At 44.0% G+C, this 19,477-nt stretch overlaps 1 protein-coding gene across 9 annotated transcripts in view; it reads left to right on the top strand.

Annotated features, from left to right (window-relative positions):
- Positions 1 to 19,477, top strand: part of serpinf2b (serpin peptidase inhibitor, clade F (alpha-2 antiplasmin, pigment epithelium derived factor), member 2b) — a 99,240-nt gene that overhangs the window by 38,635 nt on the left and 41,128 nt on the right. The gene's annotated exons all lie outside the window — the stretch shown is intronic.

The following is a 19,477-nucleotide window of genomic DNA, read 5'->3' as shown; positions in this document are numbered from 1 at the left end:
GTGTATAACAGGACTGAATGTCCCAGCACTAACTGTGTGTGTTTAACAGGACTGAGTGTCCCAGCACTGACTGTGTGTGTGTAACAGGACTGAGTGTCCCAGCACTGACTGTGTGTGTTTAACAGGACTGAGTGTCCCAGCACTGACTGTGTGTGTATAACAGGACTGAGTGTCCCAGCACTGACTGTGTGTGCATAACAGGACTGAGTGTCCCAGCACTGACTGTGTGTGTATAATAGGACTGAGTGTCCCAGCACTGACTGTGTGTGTATAACAGGACTGAGTGTCCCAACACTGACTGTGTGTGTAACAGGGCTGAGTTTCCCAGCATTGACTGTGTGTTTATTGCAGGACTGTGTGTCCCAGCATTGACTATGTGTGTGTAACAGAGTCCTCCAGCACTGACTGTGTGTGTATAACAGGACTGTGTGTCCCAGCACTGACTGTGTGTGTTTAACAGGACTGAGTGTCCCAGCACTGACTGTGTGTGTATAACAGGACTGAGTGTCCCAGCACTGACTGTGTGTGTGTATAACAGGACTGAGTATCCCAGCACTGACTGCCTATGCATAACAGGACTGAGTGTCTGAGCACTGACTGTGTGTTTGTAACAGGACTGAGTGTCCCAGCACTGACTGTGTGTGTATAACAGGACTGAGTGTCCCAGCACTGCCTGTGTGTGTGTAACAGGACTGAGTCTCCCAGCACTGACTGTGTGTTGCCATGACTCTCTGGGGATAGTGCGCAGCAATATCAATCTCCACTGCTCCCCGAGCCATGAGAATTTTGGAAAGTTTAATCTACCTCATTTTACCATCTCAGCTGGAGTATTGTGTACATTTCCGGCGCCATATTATGGGAAGGATGTGGACATGTTGGAGAGAGCGTAGAAGGGGTTTACAAGAATGGTTCCGGGAATGAAACACTTCAGCTATGAGGTTAGATTCGAAAGTTTGGTATTGTTCTCCTTGGAGAGAAGAAGGCTCAGAGGAGATTTGATGGAAAGGTTCAAAATAATGAGGGGGCTGGACAGAGTAGATAGGGAGAATCTGTTCCCTCCCGTAAAAGGGTCAAGAACGAGAGGGCACAGATTTAAAGTGATTTGCAAAAGAAGCAAATGTGACGTGAGCTAAAAATTTTTTCCCATGAGTGGCTCGGGTCTGGAATGCACTGCCTGGAAGTGTGGTGGAGGTAGGTTCGATCGAGGTATTCAAGAGGACATAGATGATTATTTGAATAGAAAGAATGTGTAGTGGTACAGGGCAAAGGCAGGAGAATGGCACTTGGTCATAATGCTCACTTGGAGATCCGGTGCAGACACGATGGGCTGAATGGCCTCCTTCTTTACTGTTAAGATTCTGTGATTTTGTCAACCCACCTAACTGTTTAATTTAGGTTAACAGAATACGAGCACCAGGTTTGTAAACTTAATAAGTAAATAACTGTTTATTGAACAAATTGGCTTTAACCAGCAGCAAAAGAAAGAAATATGAACTGCTAATTTCTAACTGTACATAACCCAAACTCTTTTCCTTCTTAAATCCCTATACACATACATACAAAACACATAAGACACACAGAAACATGGATTTTAAGGGTGGGATAAAACAGTTCAATAGCACCAATTCCGGAATAAAGGATTTGATGAGTTGATTTTGATCGATGGCATGCAATTTCCTTTCAGTTCTTTGTTGATGACATGAGGTGGTCTTCCAGCACTTTCAGCACTTAGTTCACTGGTTGAGCACTTGCCTTTCAATGTCTCCAACGGCGATTTTCCCCTTTGCCTCTTGACAGGGATTTTCAGAGAGAGAGCTAGTAATAGAGTTATGAGGAGAAAAGGCCAGCTGGATATTAGTGTAGAATTACTGGAATCTTACACACACAGGAGAGAGAGGTTTTAGGCCTTTTCCTTTTCAGGCTAGGGGGTATTCTGCTGCACTGCTCTCACACAAACCATGGTCACCTGGTCAGGAGCCAATTAAAACGTTGCCAAGCAGCTCTCTTGGTCCTGGACCCCTTTCCGGCACCATCCTGTCATTCATGGCACACTCTGTTCCAGGACAGCAATATTGTATATATCCCTCACACTGTTCCAATAAACATGTCTTTCAACTGCAGCCATTGTCATTTTGGTCCAAAGTCCAACAGAAATAAGGTATGTTCCTTACATGCCTCCACCCTTAAAAGAGATGAAGCGCCATTTGAAAATGTGTTTCATCACAAGGTATGTGACACATGGACAACAAATCAAACCATTCATCCTTGCTCTACCTTATACAATCTTCAACATTCGTTACCCCTTTAACTTATTTTAGTATTTACACCCAGGACAATGCATCCACGATAAGATTATCTTTGCCAGCAACGTGAACAATCTTTACATTGAATGGTTGGAACAATAGACTCCATCTAAACAGTCTCGCATTTCGAATTTTAAACTTTTCAATAACACCAGTGGATTATGGTCAGTGTAGATTAGCGTTTCTTTGTTATCGTGTCGCACATAACTTCAAAGTGTTGAAGTGACAACAACAATGCGAGAGATTCTTTTTCGACTGTACAGTACTTTCTCTGATGTTGAATTAGTTTCTTGGAAAAGTACTCCACCAGCTTCTCTATCCTGAACTTATCAACATGTTTATCTGATGTAGTACATCCAGGTGTATCCCTACAAATTCCCTTATACTTCCTAAGTAATCTTGTTAGATCTTTCCTTGGTCCTTCCTCTCAATATGAGAACAGAGTGTCTAACTGTCCCAGTATTTTCAGATTGGTTAGTTGAATTGTAGGTGGTTCACTTAGGGCACTGTCTACTCCTCCCTCTACCCTACTCTTACTGTCTCTGTCATCCTCTATTACTCCCACCACCTGGCACACTTGCTCTGTCCTATCATCTTCTTTGCGATGATATTGCTTCAACATGTTTATGTGACATAACCGTTTCTTTTTCCTATACTCAGGAGTATCTATCAGATAAGTCACTTTACTAACTCTCCGAACTATCTTGTAGGGGCCGCTGAATTTCACTTTCAGGGGTTCACCCTGCAAAGATAATAATATCAATACTTCATCTCCTGCTTGGTACATTCTAGTTGTAGCATGTTTGTCTGCCCATCCATTCATTTTGGCTTGGGAAATTTTTAATTGCCCTCTTGCTACTTTACATGTTTCTGTGAGAAACATGGACACGTAATCCAACAGGAAAGATTCATCTTCCTGCTTTAGAAACATTTCCTTAATCACTTTTAATTGGCCTCTTATTTCATGACCATAGATCAATTCAAATGGACGAAATCCAATTGGTTCATTCCGAGAATATCTGGTAGCAAATAATAAGAAATCTAATCCTTTATCCTGATCCTTTGGGTATTCATGGCAATGGGCTTTAATCATGGTTCTGAGAGTCTGATGGTATCTCTCTAAAGCTCCCTGTGTCTGTGGTAGGTGGCAGATTTTATTTGTTTGATCCCCAAACTGCTGATTATATTCTGGTAAATTTTAGACATGAAGTTAGAACCTTGGTCAGGTTATATTTCAATTGGTCAATTTCAATAACGAGTGAAAAACTGAGTTAACTTTTCCACTACCACCTTAGCTGTCACTGTCTTAAAGGAATAGCTTCTGGAAATCGGGTTGTCATATCCATGATTGTAAGGATATACTGATGTCCTGTTTTTGTTTTGGGTAATGGCCCTAAACAATCTACTAATACCCGATCTGAATGGTTCTTCAAAAACTGGTATGGGGATTAAAGGTGCTAGTTTGATTACATGTTGAGGTTTACTTACTACCTGACATGTATGACATGTTTTACAAAATTGCACTATGTCTTTATGAAGTCTTGACCAGGTAAAATGCCTCTTTGTTGATGCTTGTGTTTTCTGCATTCCCACAAGTACTGCCATAGAGATTCATGTGCTACTCACAATATCTCCTTGTGATATTTGGGCGGTACCACAATCTGATGAACAACCATCCATTCCTCATCCGCAGATCTGTGAGGTTGCCTCCACTTCCTCTTCAGAGCTCCGTTTTTAATTTAATAGCATTCCGCAACTCCTTGAGCCTCAGCTTCAGTGTGAGCTGACTGTGCCACCTTGTTTAACTCTGGATCTGCTTTCTGAGCCTCAATTAATGAAGACATCCCAAACACGTCCTTTGAATTATCCTCATCCTTAAAGAAAGTTTCGGCTATTCTAACATCTGTTCGTGGTATTCCTTTCACCACTGGTGATGGACTTTGTTTAGCCATTGCTCTAGTCACCACACACGATGGAAAAATACCAGGAACCTGTTCTTGTAACTGCTCCGCCTCTTTAGCCTCTCTCAGACTTTCCGTAATTATGGGCGAAGTTATAACCTTCACTCCTGCCAAATCATTCCCCAGGAGTAAATCAACTCTATCCACTGGTAACTTCTTAACCACTCCTGCAACCACCGATCCAGGTAACAAATTACACTCCAATTGCACTTTGTACAATGGAACCAGGATATACTCTTCACTTATCCTGTTTACCAATACTTTAGCTTTCATTGAACTCTCTGGAGGGAAAACTAGGTCCTTCTCCAGCAAAAGAGTTTGAGTAGCTCCTGTGTCCCTTAATATAGTTATGGGTTTAGATGCATCATTTGATGAAAAAGGGGTTATCTTCCCTTTAGACAAAAACCCTTTATATCTGTCATTTACCATGTTCACTTCACCTGCATTCATAGGAGTGTTTACCTCCAAATCCTTATTTTAGTTAAAGCTACAATTTCACCTGTGGCAATTTCTTTTTGAGTTCCCTTTTCGGACTCCTTCATGAACTCCAATAAGTCCCATGGGCTTACCTCGCAACTTCCAGCGTTCTGAACAAATGTGACCCATGTTATTACAATGGAAACACTTAGGCCCTTGAGTTTCAAATTTACAGGGGTGATGGAGAAAATGGTTTAGTTTTATGAATCAGCTCACAACTGTCATCCATTATTGCTGCCTGTCTAGCAGTTGCAACCCTTTGGTCTTCAATATGCGTTCTAATTACAGAAGGCAAGGAGTTTTTAAATTCTTTCAAGAGAATGGTCTCTCTGAGAACTTCATAGGTAGTTTCAACTCCAAATGCTCATATCCACCTGTTAAAACTACTTTGCTTAACCCTTTCAAATTCAATGTAAGTTTCCCAGGCTGTTTCCTTAAATTTGGAAACTTTTGTCTGTATACTTCAGGAATCAACTCATATGGACTCAAAATGGCCTACTTCACCACATTAGGATCCCGAGAAACCTCCTCTGACAGTGAAGCATAAATGTCCCGTGCTCTATTTGTCAACTTGCTCTGCATGGGCAATGTCCAGTTTTCCTTTGGCCAGATCATCTGTTTGGCTATCTTCTCAGATGAAATAAAGACTGATTTAACATCCCTTTCCTCAAACCTTGGAAGAGCTTGTACAAATTTAAACATCTCCCCACTGGATTCTGATCTGGAAATAAGTCCTGCCTCACCTACTGGTGTCTCTTCTTCAACTGTCAGCATTTTAAGCTGGAATTCTCTGTCTCTTTTTCTCTTTCCCCCTTTTCTAACTTTGCCATTCCTATTTCCCTTTGAACTGCTCTCTCTCTCTCCTTCCTTTTCATTTTCTGCCCTTTCTGCCTGTTCCCTTTGGAATTCCCTTTCTCTCTCTCCTTTTCTTTTTCTGCTGCCTCCAGTTCCAATTTTTTAATTTGCAACTGAATTTGAGCCCATTCCAATGAACCACCCCTTGGATAACTCGGTCTCTCGAGTATTCCTTCCAATTTCAAATGCTGTGCCATTTCTTCGATTATCTCTGCCTTCCTAGCTTTGGCAGGCAATCCTACTCTTAATTTACTTGTCAATTTGATTAAGCTGGCTTTTGGGGTCCCTTGTAAAATCGTCAGGAACATCTCTTCCACTTGATGGAAAGCTTTAGCAATTTCCAGTGCCATCTTATTTTTGACAATACAAACCTGGTGTTTCCTTTAAGCTTTTATTACTTACTAAACCTACACCCAAATCAATGTTGTCTTTTCTCCCAAAATATCTCGAACAAGCCCCGAAACTTTGTCATGACTCACTGGGCATAGTGCGCTGCAATATCAAGCCCCACTGCTCCCCGAACCACAACAAATATGAAAAGTTTGATCAATCCACCAGATTGTCTCAATTCTACCTAATTGTTTAATTTAGGTTAACAGAATATGAGCACCAGGTTTGTAAACTTAATAAGTAAATACCTGTTTATTGAACAAATTGTCATTAACCAGTGGCAAAAGAAAGAAATATGAACTGCTAATTTCTAACACTATAACTTAAACTCGCCCCCTTCTTAAATCCCTATACACACACATACAAGACACATAAGACACACAATACCATGGATTTTAAGGGTGGATAAAACAGTTCAATAGCACCAATTCCGAAGAACAGGATTCGATGCGTTGATTTTGATTGATGTTTTTCAAATTCCTTTCAGTTCTTATTGAAGACAAGAGGTGGTCTTCCTGCACTTTCAGTATTTGGTTCACTGGTTGAGCACTTACCTTTCAATGTCTCCAACGATGATATTTCCGTTTTCCTCTTGACAAGGATTTTCAGAGAGAGAGCAAGCTATAGAGTTATGAGGAGAAAAAGCAAGCTTGCTTTTATTGTAGAATTACTGGAATGTTATACACACAGGAGACAGTGAGTTTAGGTCTTTTTCCTTTCAGGCTAGGAGATATTCTGCTGCACTGCTCTCACACAAATCCTGGTCACCTGGTCAGGAGCCAATTAAAACGTTGTTGCCAAGCAGCTCCCTTGGTCCAGGACTCCTTTCCAGCACCATCCTGTCTTTCATGGTACACTTGGTTCCAGGACAGCAACGTTGTATATATCACTCTCACTGTTCCAGTAGACATGTCTTTCAACTGCAGCCATTGTAATTTTAGCCCACAGTCCAACGGAAATAAAAATATAAGTTCTTTACAGTGTGTATAACAGGACTGAGTGTCCCAGCACTGACTGTGTATGTATAACAGGACAGAATGTCCCAGCACTGACTGTGTGTATAACAGAACAGAATGTCTCAGCACTGACTGTGTATTTATAACAGGCCTGGGTGTCCTAGCACTGAATGTGCGTGTATAACAGGACAGAATGTCCCAGCACTGACTGTGTTTGTATAACAGGACTAAGTCTCCCAGCACTGACTGTATGTGTATAACAGGACTGAGTGTCCCAGCACTGACTGTGTGTGTATAACAGGACTGAGTGCCCCAGCGCTGACTGTGTGTATAACAGGACTGAGTGTCCCAGCACTAACTGTGTGTGTATAACAGGACTGAGTGTCCCAGCACTAACTGTGTGTGTATAACTGGACTGAGTGTCCCAGCACTGACTCTGGGCAGAATTTTATGTCCCGCGGGTGTTGTGTGCCCGACCCGATCGGGAGTAAAATAGCGTGTGATGAGTGTCCTGATGTCATCGCGCACTTACGCGATACTTCAGTCGGCGGGCGTGAGTGGGTGCCGGATACGCATCCGCCATTAATTAAGAGGCCACTAATAAGCCTATTGACGGTGACTTTTCATCACCCGGCGATTTCACGCTTGTCACACGGACAAAACGTGAATGTGGCCAGCGAACAATCTCAAAAACCTCATCCATGGGCAGGAAAAAAAATGGTCAGCACCATTGCCAATGTGAGTAGTGCGGAGTTTGGTACATGGTTTGCTGCTTGTGACTGATTGGCACTTGGCAGCTTCATCTCTTATCAGGCTTTATTGTTAGTATTTCCAGGCTTTATTTCTTGTCTCCTTGGTTTCTGAAAGACCTCCAGGTTGTATGGACCCTTCCAAGTATTAGACAGCCTTCCGTTACCCTGGTAATGGCGATTGTGGTCTCTGCTTGTGGCATCTCCTCTGAGGAGGAAGAGAGGGGCAGCAGGGAGAGGAGGCCAGGTGTCCCAATGCAGCTTCCTGGGGAGGGACCTGTGGGAGGAGAGGTGCAGGCACAAGGGGCGCAGGGCCAGCAGGAAGCCCAAGGCGGAAGGGGCCGCAGAAGACACCATTATCCTGCTGCCAGGGTTTACAGGTGGCGATGCAGCTAACTCATTGTCATTGTCACTGGTGTTGGGGGTAGTATGTTAGCATGGATAGAGGATTGGCTAAGTAATAGAAGACAGAGAGTTGGGATAAGGGGGGCATTTGCAGGATGGCAACCTTAACTAGTGGTGTGCCACAGGGATCAATGCTGGGGCCACAATTATTTACAATATATATTATTGACTTGGATGAGGGAAGTGAATGTATTATCACCAAGTTTGCAGAGATGCAAAAATAGGTGGGAAGGCGAGTGGTGAGGATGACACAGAGAGTCTGCAAAGGGATATGGACAGTTTAAGTGAGTGGGCAGATGGAATATAATGTGGGAAAATGTGAGGTTATGCACTTTAGCAGGAAGAATAGAGGAGCTGAATATTATTTAAATGGAGAAAGACTGCAGAAAGCCGCAGTATAGAGGGATTTGGGGGTCCTCGTGCATGAATCACAAAAAGCTAGCACACAAGTTCAACAGGTAATAGGTAAGGCAAAGGGAATGTTGGCCTTTATTTCAAAAGGAATGGAGTATAAAAATAGGGAAGCCTTGCTAAAAGTATACAAGGCACTAGTTAGACCACACCTAGAATACTGTGAACAGTTTTGGTCCCCTTATCTAAGGAAAGATATACTGTTGCATTGGAGGCAATCCAGAGAAGGTTCACTAAATTGATCCTGGAGGTGGAGGGATTTTCTTATGAGGAGAGGTTGAGTAGGTTGGGCCTGTGTACTCATTGGAGTTTAGAAGAATGAGAGGCGACCTTATTGAAACAGTTAAGATTCTTGGGGGTGCTTGACAGGATTGAGGCTGAGAGGTTGTTTCCCCTTGTGGGAGAGTCAAGAGCCAGAGGGCATAATCTCAGAGTAAAGGGTCACCCATTTAAGACACAGATGAGGAGGAATTTCTTCTCTCAGAGGGTAGTAAATCTGTGGAATTCCTTACCACAAGAGGGCTGTAGAGACTGGGAATTTAGGTATATTTAAGGCTGAGATAGACAGATTTTGAATCAGTAAGGGAATCAAGGCTTATGGGGAAAAGGCAGGAAAGTGGAGTTGAGGATTATCAGATCAGCCATGATCTCATTGAATGGTGCAGCAGACTCAACTCAACGAAGTATTTCTGCTTCTACGCCTTCTGGTCTCAATATGTCTGAGGTGCAATGCTGAAGGAGGCTCTGCTTCTCAAGGGACACCGTGACCTCCATTTGTCAGATGATTGGGCCTGAGATCAGCTCCAATTGTGCGGGTGGACACCCCATGCCAGTGGCTCTGAAGGTCACAGTGGCCCTCAACTTCTATGCCTCCGGCTCTTTCCAGGGTTCAGTGGGGGATCTGTGTGGAGTCTCCCAATCAGCTGTCCACAGTTGCATCAAGCTAGTGACAGAAGCTCTGTTCAGGTGGGTACTAATCTTTATTCTTTACTGTACGGACGAGGCCAGCCAGGCTGAGCGAGACAGAAGTTTTGTAGTGATTGCTGGGTTCCCCCACATCCAGGGTGCAATCGACTGCACACATGTGGCCATCAAGGTGCCAGTGGGTCAGCCGGGTGCCTTCGTCAACAGGAAGGGCTTCCACTCCATGAACGTGCAGATAGTTTGTGACCACAGGATGCTGATTCTGCAAGTCTGTACAAGGTACCCAGGCAGCTCCCATGACGCGTACATCCTGAGACACTCTTAGGTGCCGAGGCTCTTCAACTGGATGGATGGCTGCTGGATGACAAGGGCTATCCATTGAAAAAGTGGCTTATGACGCCTTTCCACACCCAAGAACAGAGACAGAGCAGCGTTATAATAGGAGCCACGCCTCCACAAGGGCAGTGGTAAAAAAGATCATAGGCCTTCTCAAGATGCACTTCCAATGCCTGGACTGTTCAGGTGGAGCACTACAATACCCCCCAGAGCGGGTGTCACTGATAGTGGTTGCATGCTGCACTCTCCACAACCTGGCACTGGCAAGGGGGGAGCCACTGGAGGAAGAAGGTGTTGCTGCAGCTGCACAGGCCTCAGAGAATGAATCCAGTAGTGAGTCAGAAGAGGAGCACGGTGAGGAGAACACTGAGGACGTGGAGACAGACCTCAGTAACCTCCAGGGAGGCAGGGACACCATGGACGCCTTGATCCAACGCTTCTTCAGCTAGGCTGCCAAAGATCAGCTTCAACCTCACGCTAACACTGCCATTTCCATCCCGGATGTCTGAAACGACCCTTTCATTTACACCCAAACTCCCCTCAATGCCTGTGCAATAAAGTATCCAGCCGCCCATGTCCAGCCTTACATACTGGCATACGCTGCACCAGAAAGAAAAAGTGTGAAGCATACTCAGGTCATCAGAACCAAAGCAAATTTAATGTTATCATCACATTGAAGTCATTATGACATTACAATTACTGGTGTTGGTGTCCACACCAACAGACAGATAAACCGAACAGAAAATCACCTGTGACCAGTCCTTCTTGTGCTCATGCTGCCTGAAACTTACGTTTCCGGGTGCTACGTCTTGGTGATCCCCCCTCACTGGCACCGGCATTGGAGACAGCCGGCTCACTCTGCTGTCCTGTTGGCCTGATGACCTTGGTGGTCGTCCTCTGGCCAGTGGAGCCTGTGCTGGCCCCGCCTGGGAGGGAGCGGCCAGTGCCACGTCTGGCATCTCCCCAGTCATCGCAGCTTCATCAGATGCCACGGTCACTGGCAGAGCGGCGGAGGAGCTGCTGCCGTCATCCAGAGTGCCCTGAGAGGAGCCTGCAGAGACGGAAAGCAGCTCATGTGCCAACGTGAGATCACTGTGGACCTCCCTGCTCACCATTGATGGACGGGCACCTAGCTGGGATACTGGGTGCCTCATCCATCTCCCACACTGGCACTGACCACCTGAGGTCATTGCCTGTGTGAGGACTTGCAGGTCCGAGCGTAACCCCAGGAATCCCTGATTCTGTCCCTGGAGCTGTCTCTCCATGAGAGTCACCACTCTCTCAATGGAGGAGGCAGTGGGCTCGGCCACGAGGGTCAACACAGTGCTCATGCTCCACATAGACTCCTCCACAACAGAGACCATGGCACGCAGACCCTCATGGATCTCTGCAGATCCTCCCGCACATCCTGCTGGACATCCAACCAGTGAAGAACCGTGTTTCACGCAGGGCGGGCCTTAATTGGTCCATCAGCGGGGAATCGCAGTCGGGGGCCATTTCCCGATAGCTCACAGTCCTGCCTGCCGACCTCAAAATTCTGCCCAACATGTGTGTAACAGGACTGAGTGTCACAGCACTGACTGTATGTGTAACAGGACTGATTGTCCCAGCACTGACTGTGTGTGTGTAACAGGACTGATTGTCCCAGCACTGACTGTGTGTGTATAACAGAACTGGGTGTCCCAGCAATGACTGTGTGTGTATGACAGGACTGATTGTCCCAGCACTGACTGTGTGTGTATAACAGGACTAATTGTCCCAGCACTGACTGTGTGTGTATAACAGAACTGGGTGTCCCAACACTGACTGAGTGTGTAGAACAGGACTGAGTGTCCCAGAACTGACTGTGTGTGTAACAGGACTGAGTGTCCCAGCACTGACTATGTATGTATAAGATGTATGAAACATTTCGTTTATTTCTGTTGGACTGTTGTAAAGAACATATCTTTTTATTTTCTGTTGGACTGTGGCTTAAAATTACAATGGCTGCGGTGTGAAAGACATGTCCACTGGAATAGGATGAGAGATATATACAATGTTGCAGTCCTGGAACAGAGTGTGACATGAAAGACAGGATGGTGCCGGAAAGGAGTCTTGGACCAATGGAGCTGCCTGACAACAGCATTTAATTGGCTCCTGACCAGGTGAGCAGGTTTTGTGTGAGAAGCAGGGCAGCAGAATAGTTCCTAGCCTGAAAGGAATATGACCTAAAACCTCTTCCTCCTGTGTGTGGGAGATTCCAGTAATTCTACAATAATAGGTAGCTGGCTTTTCTACTCATATCTCTAAAACCTGCTCTGTCTCTCTGAAAACCCCATGTGAAGAGGCAAAGGGAAAAGGACTGTTAGATGTTGAAAGGCAAGTGCTCAACCAGTGAACTAAATACTAAAAGTGCTGGAAGACCACCTTGTGTCATCAACAAAGAACTGAAAGGAATTTGAATGACATCAATCAAAATCAACCCATCGAATCCTGTTCTCCGGAATTGGTGCTATTGAACTGTTTTATCCCACCCTTAAAATCCATGTTTTTGTGTGTCTTATGTGTCTTGTATGTGTGTGTATAGAGACTTAACAAGAGTAGAGTTTAGGTTATAGAGGTAGAAATTAGCAGTTCATATTTCTTTCCTTTGCCACTGGTTAAAGACAATTTGTTCAATAAACAGTTATTTACTTATTAAGTTTACAAACCTGGTGCTCGTATTCTGTTAACCTAAATTAAACAGTTAGGTAGAATTGAGGCAATCTGGTGGTTTGGTCAAACTTTTCACATTTATCATGGCCCGGGGAGCAGTGGGGCTTGATATTACAGCGCCCTATCCCCAGTGAGTCATGACAAAGTTTGGGGGCTCGGGTCTGGGATATTGTGGAATAAAAGACAACAACGATTTGGATGTAGATTTAGTGAGTAAAAAGCTAAAAGGAAACACCAGGTTTGTATTGTCAAAAACAAGATGGCACTGGAAACTGGCAAAGCTTTCCATCAAGTGGAAGAGATGTCCCTGACAATTTTACAAGGGACCCCAAAAGCCAGGTTAATCAAATTGGCAAGTAAATTAAGAGTAGGGTTGCCTGCCAAAGCAAGGAAGGCAGAGATAATCGAAGAGATGGCACAGCATTTGAAATCGGAAGGAATACCTGAGAGACCGAGTTCTCCAAGGGGTGGTTTATTGGAATGGGCTCAAATTCAGTTGCCAACAGAAAAAATGGAACGAGAGGCAGCAGAAAAGGAAAGAGAAAGGACATTTCAAAGGGAGTTAGAAATGACGAAGTTGGAAAAGGGGGAAAGAGAAAAAGAGAGAAACAGAGAATTCCACATTAAAATGCAGACAGTTAAAAAAGAGACACCAGTAGGGGAGGCAGGACTTATTTCCAGATCAGAACCCAGTGGGGAGATGTTTAAATTTGTGCAGGATCTTCCAAGTTTTGTGGAAAGGGATGTTAAATCATTCTTTATTTCATCTGAGAAGATAGCCAAACAGATGAACTGGCCAAAGGAAAACTGGACATTGTCCATGCAGAGCAAGTTGACAGGTAGAGCACAGGAAATTTATGCTTCACTGTCAGAAGAGGTTTCTTGGGATCCTGATGTGGTGAAATAGGCCATCTTGAGTGCATAAGAGTTGATTCCTGAAACATACAGACAAAAGTTTCCAAATTTAAGGAAACAGCCTGTGCAAACTTACTTTGAATTTGAAAGGATTAAGCAAAGTAGTTTTGACAGGTGGATACGCGCATTGGGAATTGAAACTACCTCAGCGAGACCATTTTCTTGGAAGAATTTAAAACTCCTTACGTTCTGTAATAAGAATCCATGTTGAAGACCAAAGGGTTGCAACTGCTAGACAGGCAGCAATAATGGTTGACGATTATGAGCTGATCCTAAAACGAAACCCTTTTTTCCATTACCCCTATAAATTGGAAAAGAATAGAAAGTGGGAGAGTAAAAGGAAGGCAAGTAGCTGGGGTAAAGAATGGATAGCTGGCAATAACATGACATCTCCTCCCCAGATCAGGAAAGAAGGGTGGAGGTGAAACCCGAAGGCCAAAGTGTTTCCATTGTAATAATGTGGGTCACATTCGTTCAGAATGCTGGAAGTTGCGAGGAGTTCGTACGAGTGAGTCAGAAAAGGGAACTCTAAAAGAAAATGCCATAGATCACATTGTAGCTTTAACTACAAATAAGGATCTGGAGGTAACCATCGCTGTGAATGCAGGTGAAGCGAATAAAGTGGATGAGAGATTTAAAGGGTTTTTGTCTAAAGGGAAGATAACCCTTTTTCATCAGATGATGCTGCTAAACCCATAACTATATTAAGGGACACAGGAGCTACTCAAACTCTTTTACTGGAAAAGAACCAAGTTTTCCCTCCAGATAGTTCAATGAAAACTAAAGTATTGGTAAATGGGGTAAGTGCTGAGTATAAGTCGGTTCCATCATACAAAGTGCAATTGGAGTGTGATTTGTTGTTTGGATCGGTGATTGTAGGAGTGATTAAGAAATTACCCTTGGATGGAGTTGATTTACTCCTGGGGAATGATTTGGCAGGAGTGAAGGTTATAACTTCGCCCGTAATTACGGAAAGTCTGAGAGAGGCTAAAGAGACAGAGCAGCTACAAGAACAGGTTCTTGGTATTTTTCCATCATGTGTGGTGACCAGAGCAATGGCTAAAGAAAGCCCATCACCAGAGCTCAAAGGAATACCACGGGCAGATGTTGGAGTAGCTGAAACTATCTTTAATGATGAGGATAATTCAAAGGAAGTGTTTGGCATGTCTTCATTAATTGAGGCTCAGAAAGCAAATCCAGAGTTAAACAAGTTAGCACAATCAGCTCACACTGAAGCTGAGGCTGAAGGAGTTCCAGAGTGCTATTACCTTAAAAACAGAGTTCTGATGAGTAAATGGAGACACCCTCACAGATCTGTGGATGAGGAATGGACCGTTGTTCATCAGATAATGGTAACGCCCAACTTTCATAAGAAGATATTGTGAGTAACACATGAAATTCCTAAGGCAGGACATGTAGGAATACGGAAAACACAAGCATCAATAAACAGACATTCTACCTGGCCAAGACTTCATAAAGATGTAGTGCAATTTTGTAAAATGTGTCATACATGTCAGGTAGTAGGTAAACCTCAACATGTAATCAAACCAGTACCTTTAACAGTTATACCAGTTTTTGAAGAACCATTTAGTTGGGTATTAATAGATTGTGTAGGATCATTACCCAAAACGAAAACAGGACATCAGTATATCCTTAAAATCATAGATATGACAACCTGATTCCAGAAGCAATTTCTTCTGGGACAATTACAGCTAAGGTAGTAGTGGAAAAGTTAACTCAGTTTTTCACTCGTTATAGTCTACCAATTGAAATACAATCTGACCAAGGTCCTAACTTCATGTCTAAAATTTTCCAGGACATAATCAGCAGTTTGGGTATCAAATAAATAAAGTCTACCGCCTATCACCCACAAACACAGGGATCTTTAGAGAGATACCACCAGACTCTCAAAACCATGATTAAGTCCAATTTCTATGAATATCCAAAGGATCGGGATAAAGGATTAGATTTCTTATTATTTGCTGCTTGAGATTCTCGGAATGAACCGACTGGATTTAGTCCATTTGAATTGATCTATGGTCATGAAATAAGAGGCCCATTAAAAGTGATTAAGGAAAAGTTCCTAAAGCAGAAAGATGAATCCTTCAATTAATCGTGTCCATGTTTCTCACAGGAACATGTAAAGTAGCGTGAGAGCACTTAAAAATTTCCCAAGCCAAAATGAATGGATGGGCAGTCAAACGTGGCTACAACTAGAACGTTCCAAGCAGGAGATGAAGTATTGATATTATTATCTTTGCCGGGTGAACCCCTGAAAGTGAAAATTCAGCAGCCCCTACAAGATAGTTCGGAGAGTTAGTAAAGTGACTTATCTGATAGACACTCTTGAGTGTAGAAAGAAGAAATGGTTATGTCACATAAACATGTTGAAGCAATATCATCGCAGAGAAGATGTTGGGAAAGAGCAAGTGTGCCAGAAGGTAGGAGTAATGGAGGATGACAGAGACAGTAAGAGTAAGATGGAAAGAGAAATAGACAGTGCCCAATGCGAAACAAAAACAAAAAATGCTGGAAAAACTCAGCAGGTCTGACAGCATCTGTGGAGAGAAAGACATTGAAAAGTTTAAAATTCAAAATGCGAGACTGTTTAGATGGAGTCTATTATTTCAACCATTCAATGTAAAGATTGTTCACATTGCCGGTAAAGATAATGTGACCGCGGATGCGTTGTCCCGGGTGTAAAATACTAAAATAAGTTAAAGGGGTAAGAAATGTTGAAGATTGTATAAGATTGTGTAAGGGGGAGGAAGGATGAATGAAAGTAAGTCTTGTGTTTTGTTGTTCATGTTGTCACATACCTTGTGATAAAATGCTTTGTTGAAATGGCGTTTCATGTCCTTTAAGGGTAGAGGCATGTAAAGAACATATCTTTTTATTTTCTATTGGACTGTGGATTAAAATTACAATGGCTACAATTTGAAGGACATGTCCACTTGATCAGGGTGAGAGGTATATACAATGTTGCAGTCCTGGAACAGAGTGTGCCATGAAAGACAGGATGGTGCAGGAAAGGAGTCCTGGACCAAGGGAGCTGCCTGACAGCAGCAATTAATTGGCACCTGACCAGGTGATCAGGTTTTCTGTGAGAAGCAAGGCAGCAGAAAAGCCCCCAGCCTGCATGGAACAAGATCTAACACTTCTTTCTCCTGTGTATGGAAGATTCCAGTAATTCTACAATAATAGCTAGCTGGCTTTTTCCCCTCATATCTCTGAAAACCCCTGGCAAGAGGCAAAGGGGAAAATCACCTTTGGAGACATTGATAGGCAAGTTCTCAACCAGTGAAATAAAGTCTGAAAGTGCTGGAAGACCACCTCGTGTCATTAACAAAGAACTGAAAGGAATTTGAATGACATCGATCAAAATCAACCCATCGAATCCTGTTCTCCGGAATTGGTGCTATTGAACTGTTTTATCCCACCCTTAAAGTCCATGTTTTTGTGTGTCTTCTGTGTTTTGCATGTGTGTGTATAAGGATTTAAGAAGGGGTGGAGTTTAGACTATATAGAGTTAGCAATAAGCAGTTCATATGTCTTTCTTTTGCCACTGGTTAAAGGTAATTTGTTCAATAAACATTTATTCATTTATTAAGTTTACAAACCTGGTGCTTGTATTCTGTTCACGTAAACCAAACAGTTAGGTAGAATTGGGGCAATCTGGTGGTTTCGTCAAACTTTTCACATTTGTTGTGGCGCGGGGAACAGTGGGGCTGATATTACAGCGCACTATCCCCAGTGAGTCGTGTCAAACAGGACTGAGTGTCCTAGCACTGACTGTGTGTATAGCAGGGCTCTGTGTCCCAGCACTGACGGTGGGAAAAATAGGATTGAGTGTCCCAGAATTGACTGTGTCTGTATAACAGGACTGAGTATCCCAGCACAGACTGTGGGTGTTTAACAGAACTGAGTGTCCCAGCACTGACTGTGTGTGTATAACAGGACAGAGTTTCCCAGCGCTGACTGTGTGTGTATAACAGGACTGAGTGTCCCAGCACAGACCGTAGGTGTTTAACAGGACTGAGTGTCCCAGCACAGACCGTGTGTGTATAACAGGACAGAGTTTCCCAGCACTGACTGTGTGTGTCTAACTGGAATGAGTGTCCCAGCACTGACTGTGGGTGTATAACAGGATTCAGTATCCCAGCACTGACTGTGTGTGTGTAACAGGACTGAGTGTCCCAGCACTGACTGTGTGTGTGTAACAGGACTGAGTGTCCCAGCACTGACTGTATGTGTAGAACAGGACGGGTTGGATTTGTCCTGCATTTTGTGTACAGGTCATATCTGGGCAATTTTCCACAGAGCCAGATAGATAACTGCATTCTAGCTGTACTAGAACACCTTGGCTCAGGGTGTGGCAAGTTCTGGAGCACAAGTCCCAGCACTGACTCTGTGTGTGTGTATAACAGGACTGAATGTCCCAGCACTGACTGTGTGTGTGTAACAGGACTGAATGTCCCAGTACTATTGAAGATTGCAGCAAATGCTTCAGCCTTATATTTTGCACTGATGTGCTAGATTCCCCCATCATAGAGGATGGGGATATTTGTGGAGCCCCCTCCTCCAGTGAGTTGTTTAATTGTCCACCACCATTCACAACTGGATGTGGCAGGACTGCAGAGCTTAGATCTGATCCATTGGTTGTGGAATTGCTTAGCTCTGTCTATCACTTGCTGCTTATGCTGTTTGGCACACAAGTAGTCCTGTGTTGTAGCTTCACCAGGTTGACATCTCATTTTTAGGTATACCTGGTTCTGCTCCTGGCATGCCCTCCTGCACTCTTCATTGAACCAGGGTTGATCCCTTGGCTTGATGGTAATGGTAGAGTGGGGGATATGCCGGGCCATGAGGTTATAGATTGCGTTCGAATACAATTCTGCTGCTGCTGATGGTCCACAACGCCTTATGGATGCCCAGTCTTGAGTTGCAAGATCTGTTCAAAACCTATCCTATTTAGCACGGTGAAAGTGCCACACAACACGATGGAGGGTATTCTCAATGTGAAGGCGGGACTTCGTCTCCACAACAACTGTGCAGTGGTCACTCCTATCGATACTTTTTTTTATTCGTTCATGGGATGTGGGCATCACTGGGTAGGCCAGCATTTATTACCCATCCCTGGGCATTTAAGAGTCTGTATAGTATACACGTAGGCCAGACCAGGTAAGGACGGCAGATTTCCTTCACATTAGTGAACCAACAATCAGCAACAATCGGCAATGGTTTCATGGTCATCATCAGACTTATAATCCCAGATTTATATTGGATTCAAATTTCACCATCTGCCGTGGTGGGATTCGAACCTGAGTCCTGAGAGCATTACCCTGGCTCTCTGGATTACTAGTCCAGCTATAATACCGCCAAGCCACTTATTCCCACTAAACTTCTGATCACCCAACTTCCCCTCCTGCTCCCCACGTTACCCGATATTAGTGACGAGTTTCTCTCTTCAGATGTTGTCCGTCTCTCCTTTAAATCTGTCGTCATCACCCCTCTGCTCAAAAACCAACACTTGACCCCATCGTCCTTGCAAACTCCCATCCCATCTCCCAGCTCCATTTCTGCCACAGTCCTTGAACATGTCGTCACCTCCCAAATCCATTCCCACCATTCCTGGAACTCCGTGTTTAATCGCTCCAATCAGGCTTCCACCCTGTCTCAGTCCCGAAACTGCTCTTAGCAAAGTCACAAATGACACCCTTTGTGACTGTGACAAAGGTAAACTTTCCCTCCTTGTCCTTCTTGGCTGGTCTGCAGCCTTTGACACAGTCACCACACCATCTTCCTCCAACGCCTCTCCTCCATTGTCCAGCTGGATGGGATTGCTCTCGCCTGGGTCCATTCTTGTCTAATCATAGCTAGAGAATCACTTGTAATGGCTTCTCTTCCTGTCCCTGCACCGTTACCTCTGGTGTTCTCAAGATCAATCACTACATGCTGAAGAATGTCCCAGTAGATGGTATATTGTTTTTTGGCAATGAATGTTATTGGATCCATTGCTGCCTTTTCCTCTCTCCTCCCTTCTGTTCCTCCTCATTCCCTCATTCTCCCATCTCCTCCCCTCCTCCTCACCTCTTCACTCC

The sequence above is a fragment of the Cetorhinus maximus genome, chromosome 9 (genome assembly GCF_964194155.1).
Source record: "Cetorhinus maximus chromosome 9, sCetMax3.hap1.1, whole genome shotgun sequence".
In the NCBI taxonomy this organism is placed as follows: Eukaryota; Metazoa; Chordata; class Chondrichthyes; order Lamniformes; family Cetorhinidae; genus Cetorhinus; species Cetorhinus maximus.
Note: the sequence above shows the minus strand (reverse complement) of the source record. Positions and strands in the feature narration are given on the sequence as shown.